The 7307-nt window shown below is 39.3% G+C and overlaps 1 protein-coding gene across 5 annotated transcripts in view; it reads left to right on the top strand.

Annotated features, from left to right (window-relative positions):
- The window catches only part of rnf19a (ring finger protein 19A, RBR E3 ubiquitin protein ligase), a 74352-nt gene that overhangs the window by 51666 nt on the left and 15379 nt on the right, over window positions 1-7307 (top strand). The window lies entirely within an intron of this gene.

The raw sequence follows: 7307 nt of genomic DNA, 5'->3' as shown, positions 1-7307 counted from the left end.
TTATTGAGTTCTTTGAGGATGTTACTAGACAAGTTGATGAGGGTCGAGCAGTGGATGTGGTGTATATGGACTTCAGCAAGGCATTTGATAAGGTTCCCCATGGTAGGCTCGTTCAGAAGGTCAGGAGGAATGGGATACAGGGAAATTAGCTGTCTGGACATAGAATTGGCTAGTCGACAGAAGACAGCGAGTGGTAGTGGAAGGAAAGTATTATGCCTGGAAGTGAGTGCTGTTCCACAGGGCTCTGTTCTTGGGCCTCTACTCTTTGTAATTTTTATTAATGACTTGGATGAGGAGATTGAAAGATGGGTCAGCAAGTTTGCAGACGACACAAAGGTTGACAGTATAGAGGACTGTTGTAGGCTGCAGCGTGACATTGACAGGACGCAGAGATGGGCTGAGACATGGCTGATGGAGCTCAACCTGGATAAATGCGAAGTGATGCATTTTGGAAGGTCGAACTCGAAAGTTGAGTACAGGATTAAAGATAGGATTCTTGGCAGTGTGGAGGAACAGCAGGATCTTGGTGTGCAGGTACATAGATCCCTTAAAATTGCCACCCAAGTGGACAGGGTTGTTAAGAAAGCATATGGTATTTTGTCTTTCATTAACAGGGGGATTGAATTTAAGAGCCGTGAGATCTTGTTGCAGCTCTATAAGACTTTGGTTAGACCGCACTTGGAATACTGTGTCCAGTTCTGGTCGCCCTATTATAGGAAAGATGTGGATGCTTTGAAGAGGGCTCAGAGGAGGTTTACCAGGATGCTGCCTGGAATGGAGGGCTTATTTTATGAAGAGAGGTTGACTGAGCTCGGACTTTTGTCATTGGAAAAAAAGAAGGAAGTGAGGGGACCTAATTGAGGTGTGCAAGATAATGAGAGGCATAGATAGAGTTGATAGCCAGAGACTTTTTCCCAGGGCAGAAATTGTTAACACGAGGGGTCATAGTTTTAAGCTGTTTGGCGGAAAGTATAGAGTGGATGTCAGAGGCGCAGAGAATTGAGAGAGCATGGAATGCGTTGCCAGCAGCAGTTGTGGAAGCAAGGTCATTGGGGATATTTAAGAGACTGCTGGACATGCATATGTCACAGAAATTTGAGGGTTCGTACATTAGGCTTACCTTACATGAGGATCAGTGGTTGGCACAACATCATGGGCTATACTGTTCGATGTTCTATGTTCTAATAGTACCTCAAAAATATCATGTAAGTTATAGTGAGAGGGAGAAACTGAAGGAAATCCATATTTGTAAGGAAATATTGGAGAAATTGATGGGATTAAAGAGGGTATGAAAAATCCATGCCCTCATAATCCACATCCTAGCATTCTTAAGTGGCCCTAGAACTGGTCAAAGCAATAGTGGTCAACTTTCAAGATTCTGTCAACCAAGGAAAATTTCCTGTGGATTGGAGGGTAACTAATGCAGCCCCACATTTCTAAAAAAAAAAAAGAGGTGGAGCGATAATAGGGAATTATAGACCAGTTAGCCTAACATTGGGTGAAAATGCTAGAGTCTACGATAACAAATTTAATACCAGAGCACTTGAAAAACAGTTACAGGATTGGACAGAGTCACCATGGGTTTATGAAAGGGAAATGATGCTTGACAAATCTCATGGAATTTTTCAAGGATGTAACTAGTGAATTGATAAGGGGAAGCCAGTGAATGTGGTTTACTTGAACATTCAGGAGACTTTTTATCAAAAGTTCCATGTAAGAAATGAGCCTGTAATTTTCTGAGTGGCAGCAAATGATAATGCATGGCTTAGAAAGGGTGGACGCTGGGAATTTGTTTCTGTCAGGCAGGGATACTAGGACCTGAGGGCACAGCCTTAGAATTAGAGGGGATCAATTTAAAATGGAAATGATGAGACATTTCTTCAACCAGAGAGTGGTGTGCCTGTGGAATTCATTGCCACGAAGCGCAGTGGAGGCAGGGACGTTAAATGTCTTCAAGGCAGAGATTGATAAATTCTTATTCTCAAGGAATTAAGGGATACAGAGAGAGTTCAGGTAAGTGGCATTGAAATGCCCATCAGCCATGATTGAATTGTGGAGTGGACTCGATGGGTCGAATGGCCTTATTTCCACTCCTCAGTCTTGTGGATTAGTGGGGTCATAGGAATCAATACTTGGCCCCCAACTATTCGCAATTACATTTAGGTCCACCATCTAAATTGTTAATATAATGTCTTGAAGTTCTCTGGCAACAAGGTTGGGTGGGAGGGTGAAGTATGAGGAGATGCAGAGGTGCTTCAGTGCAATTTGGACAAGTTGAGTCAATGATCAGTTGCATGGCAGATGCAGTTTAATGTGGATAAATGAAAGATTATAAATTTTGGTAGTAAAAACAGGAAGGCAGATTATTGTTTGAATGGCGGTATATTGGGAAAGGTGGCGTTGCAATGTACAACTAGTGCCCTTGTATACCAGTTGCTGAAAATAATCATTCAGGTACTGCAGGAGAATGTAAAAAATGGTACATTGCCCTTTGTTGTGAGATGATTTGAGTTTACAAGCAGGGATATCTTGTTGCAATGGCACATGGCCTTGGTGAGGCCAGATATAGAGTATTGTGTCCAGTTCTGTTCTTTTTTACCTGTAGAGAGTACAAGGATTTACCAGGTTGATTCCTGGGCTAGTAGGAGAGATGTATGAAAATAGACTGGATCAGTTAGAGCTATATTCACTGGAGTTCAGAAGATTGAGGGGGTATCTTTTAAAAATCTATAAAATTCTAACAGGGCTATATGGGGCTGAATGCAGGAACTGTTCCTAGTGAATAGGTGTCACAACCTTGGAATACATGGTAAACCATTAAGGACTAAGATGAGAAGGGATTTCTTCATCCAAAAAGTGCTGAGCCCGTGGAACTTTCTGCCACAGAAAGCGAATGAGGCCAAGATATGGAATGTTTTCGGATAGGAGTTATAGTTCTTGGGATAAAGGGCCCAAATGGTTTTGGGAGAAAATGGGAACAGAGAACTGAATTAGATAATCAGAAATGATTCTGCTGAATGATGAAGCAGGTTCAAAGGCCTGAATGGCCTACTCCCCTGATTTTGTGCTTCAGTCCCATTAAGGAAGATTTCTTAATGCTCAAATATGGTTAGTAGTACTTAATGTTTAGTGAAAAATGAACTTTTAATTTGCTGAGTTTTAATGGTGGATTTGATTTGATCTGGAAGCAGCAGGGAAGTTGAGAAGGCAGGACAGTGGCGGTTAGAACAGGGTAAAAAAAAAACCCACTATCTATCTATCTTGAGGACTGTGTATTTTGTTTTTGTTTCTGGTAATTGAGTAAGTCTCAGGTTTTTAAAACAAAAATTTCCTCTACTATATTTTGCATGGCCTTGTTTAATTGCCACTCAGTATTGTTTGATTTTCGCTTATAAGACGCAGGTGCCAGAAAGTTGTGTACTATGCTAATTTTTGCCATGTCAAATCATTAATATTTTTTGTGCAGACAATAAAAAGATAAGTTAAATCACCATTCTAAATTTTAATTAAATGAACAAATTCCTCAAGTAAAAAGGTTTCAAATGAGTATTGTCACCAGCAGATCTGTGAAGTAGGTTGTATTAAAAACAAAACTTTTCTTTGGTTTTGCCATAAAACAGTATCTCAAATGTCAACGGTGATGGGCAGTAGAGCATATAGGTTTTAATTCCCCTCTCTTCTCCCCATTGTCTTTTGGCCCAATTGCACTGTTCTTTTACTTAGACTGGCCTGTCAGAACAAAGTCCAACAAGCCATTAAGGTAATCCTAAATTTTGTATAATTCTAAATGTGATCCTTCCAAATAATTTCTCTAATGCTCACCTTTCTTGGAGGACAAAACACACTCTATAGCAGAACTGTGCATGTTTAAGTCTTTGAAGTGTAGAATTCATGCATCTAAAGCAGCTGACCATCTCTGTACAGTTCTCTGCAGCATGTATATCTGTAATTTAGTTTACACATGTACTATCTGTGATTTTTTTTCAGCAGAGTGATCCAATTTAACCAAAACTTTACTGTCTTCTCTAACTTTCATCCATTTGAATCTAAGGCATTTTGTTTTCACATCAAATTAAAAGCTTCATTTAAAATGTTTTTGAAGCCCCTCCCTTTGCTGCCTTTAATGGAAAAGAATTCGGAATGAACTCTAGAAAGGATGAGTATGTATTCTTTTAAAAAAAAGTATGATTTAATGCTTAAAAGCTCAGAAAACTGCAGTTCATTCTGAGGAGCTTTGGCTTTATTTGGCTTTGTTATTAGATTCATGTTTGCTTCATTTTTTTGAGATGAGGACCAAAATATTTTGTAAACTAAGTTAATTATTTTAAGAGTCTGTGAGAAATGTGATTAACTAATCCACAAAGCCATTGCTGTCCATTGGAAAGATAATAGTTTATACATAACTTAAAGGGCAGCATTCTGCCAACATGGGGCAAGACAAGGAGATGGGTCTCCATGGACTACCATAGCTCTAATGGGTATTGGAGCCATGCCTTTGTTGTAATTCTGCATTACATTTTGACCATCCAGCCAGTGAACAAACCACCCCCAATGCGTGCACAAATAGGCCTCCCAACAGACAATACTGTGCATGTACTTAGAATAAATGTTCTTTCTGTGTAGAATCTACTGGGAGGAATATTGGGAATTACCAGTGGAAAAAACTGGGCAGAAAGTAAATAATTTGACTGTTAACCAAGAAAAAATTCACTCCCTTTACTTCAGAATAAGTTATTTGTGCAGAACAAGTTATGAAAGATCTGGCAAATATTTAAGCTGATATTTTCACAATGTACTATTCATTTTAAGATGAATGTAGGTGCGTCCAGGATTTTTCTGGCTGACCAAAGGTCTTAGTCAGCATTTGCTAATTTGGCTAGTTGTAGTAGTGGCTTTTGACAATTGCATGTATCATTGCATTTTGTTTAAGACTCAGAAATTCCAATAGCTTTCAAAACCACCACTATGATCCTATCAAGGTTCAGGAAATTAATCTACATTCAATAGTTAGTTCTCAATTTTAACAGTAATATTAATTTCAGTTCTTTATTAATTAAGAAAATCACTGTTTGCCTAGGGAAAGCATTTAAAGCTTGAACTTGTAGACGGTCATAATATTACAGACAATTCCATTGAGTGTGGAGTCTGTATTTATACTTACTGTAATACTATTCAGTTGTTCAGCATTCGACATGTAGGAAAGGATAGAGCATACACCCTTTCTGTCTGGTTTTTGGAACCGGTCTCTAATACTTTTTCTGTTTAAATATGAGCAAATAATCCCTTGGTGCTCAAAAGGATTTTTATCAATATTTCATTTCTAAATCAAACAAAAATCAAGTTTTCATAAATCTCAGCAATTTTGGTTCACTTTTTCAAGTTCCACTATTGGGGCATAATTTACTATTATATTTGAGGGGAAAATAAGATGTTTGTCAAATATGTCAAATGATAATGTCACTGTTAATGAGATTGAATCTTGGAGCAGAGAAGGCCCCATTTCTTGACAGACCTGGTGTTAGCCACTTGTGTCCAGTATTGCTCATTGCTACTATCAGTGAGTTGCCTTCAATTTAAAATCATAGAATCCTTAGTGTTGGAGCAGGCCATTCAGCCCATTCCACACTGACCCTCCAAAGAGCATCCCACCTAGACCCCTTCCCCTACCCTATTCTTGTAACCCTGTGTTTCCAGTGCCTAATCCACCTAACATGTATCCATTGCTGGGGAATTCTGGAACCAAGGCGTCAGTCGTACAGGATGTACATGCACCCTTTGGTCCAACTCATCCATGCTGACCAAGTTTCCCAAACTAAACTAGTTCCATTTGCCTGCATTTAGCCCATGTCCCTTTAAACCTTTCCTATTAATATACGTCCAAATGTCTTTTAAATGTTCTAACTGTACCTGCATCTCCTACTTCCTATGGCAGTTCATTCCACATATGAACCATACTTGGTGGGAAAGCATTGGCCCGCCAGTAACATTTAAATCTTCTTGTCACCATAAATTTATGCCCTCTAGTTTTGAACTCCCTAACCTTTCTTTTCACCTTATCTATGCCTCTTCTGATTTTATTAACCCCTCAACCTTCTATGCCGCACTGGAAAATATTCCCAGCTTTTCCAGCCACTCCTTATAGTTTAAACCTCCCAGTCCCGGTAACATGCTTGTAAATCTTTTCTGCACCTTCAATTTAATAATATCCTTCCTAAAGCTTAATGACCAGAACTGTACCCAATACGCCAAAAGTGACCTCGCCAATGACCTGTATAACTGGAGCGTGACATCCCAACTCCTATACTCAATCATCTGGGAAATGAAGGCGGGTATACCAGATGCCATTGTTACCATTGAAAACAGCCTCAGAATAAGTAGTAATCTATTTGACTGAAATGAGGAATTTCTCCATTAAGAGTGATGAATCCTTATTATTCTCTACTTCAGAAGTCTGTTGATGCTCAAACAGTTGAATATATTCAAGATAGAGGTAGATAGATCTCTGGATGTTAAAGATGTTGAGCTGTGTGGAGATGTGCAGGAAAATGGTCTTGAGGTGGATGATCAGCAATGATCTGGTTGAAAATGGAATAGGCTTAAGAGGCCAACTGATCTATTCATGCTTCTACTTCCTGTGTTCCTACCTTGAAGGGACAGACTTAATGTTCAGACTCTTCATTGTTGTTCGGAGCTACACTGTGCACTACTCTTACCCAAGAGTAGTAGTTTATCAATGAGTTTTCAACTTCCTCCGAATGATCAACACTTAATTTCGACACATAGTAACATTTTAGTAATAAAATTGGTTTGCAGAGTTAGGACAGTAAAACAAGAAAGCAGTAATTAAATGGGGTGAAGAATCTGTCACGAAAAGTATTCTGATCTTTTCAATGGAGGGAAATGGCAACTGCATTCATTTTTTTTTGGTGAAGCTTACATTTTCATAAAGCAAGATTAACGTTTAGAGAAAATATTTGCACATGTACATATAGGTTAAAAAAGGGCTGTCCTGATTTGCTTGTTCAAAATAAACCTTTGTGTTAAGCAGGAAACATACAAACTCAGTAGTAAGTAGATAGTGCCAGTTAGAACATAGAACATAGAAGAATACAGCGCAGTACAGGCCCTTCGGCCCTCGATGTTGCGCCGATCCAAGCCCACCTAACCTACACTAGCCCACTATCCTCCATATGCCTATCCAATGCCCGCTTAAATGCCCATAATGAGGGAGAGTCCACCACTGCTACTGGCAGGGCATTCCATGAACTCACGACTCGCTGAGTAAAGAACCTACCCCTAACATCTCT

Source organism: Chiloscyllium plagiosum, chromosome 4 (genome assembly GCF_004010195.1).
Source record: "Chiloscyllium plagiosum isolate BGI_BamShark_2017 chromosome 4, ASM401019v2, whole genome shotgun sequence".
NCBI classification, from domain to species: Eukaryota; Metazoa; Chordata; class Chondrichthyes; order Orectolobiformes; family Hemiscylliidae; genus Chiloscyllium; species Chiloscyllium plagiosum.
This window is presented reverse-complemented; position numbering and strand designations above follow the sequence as displayed.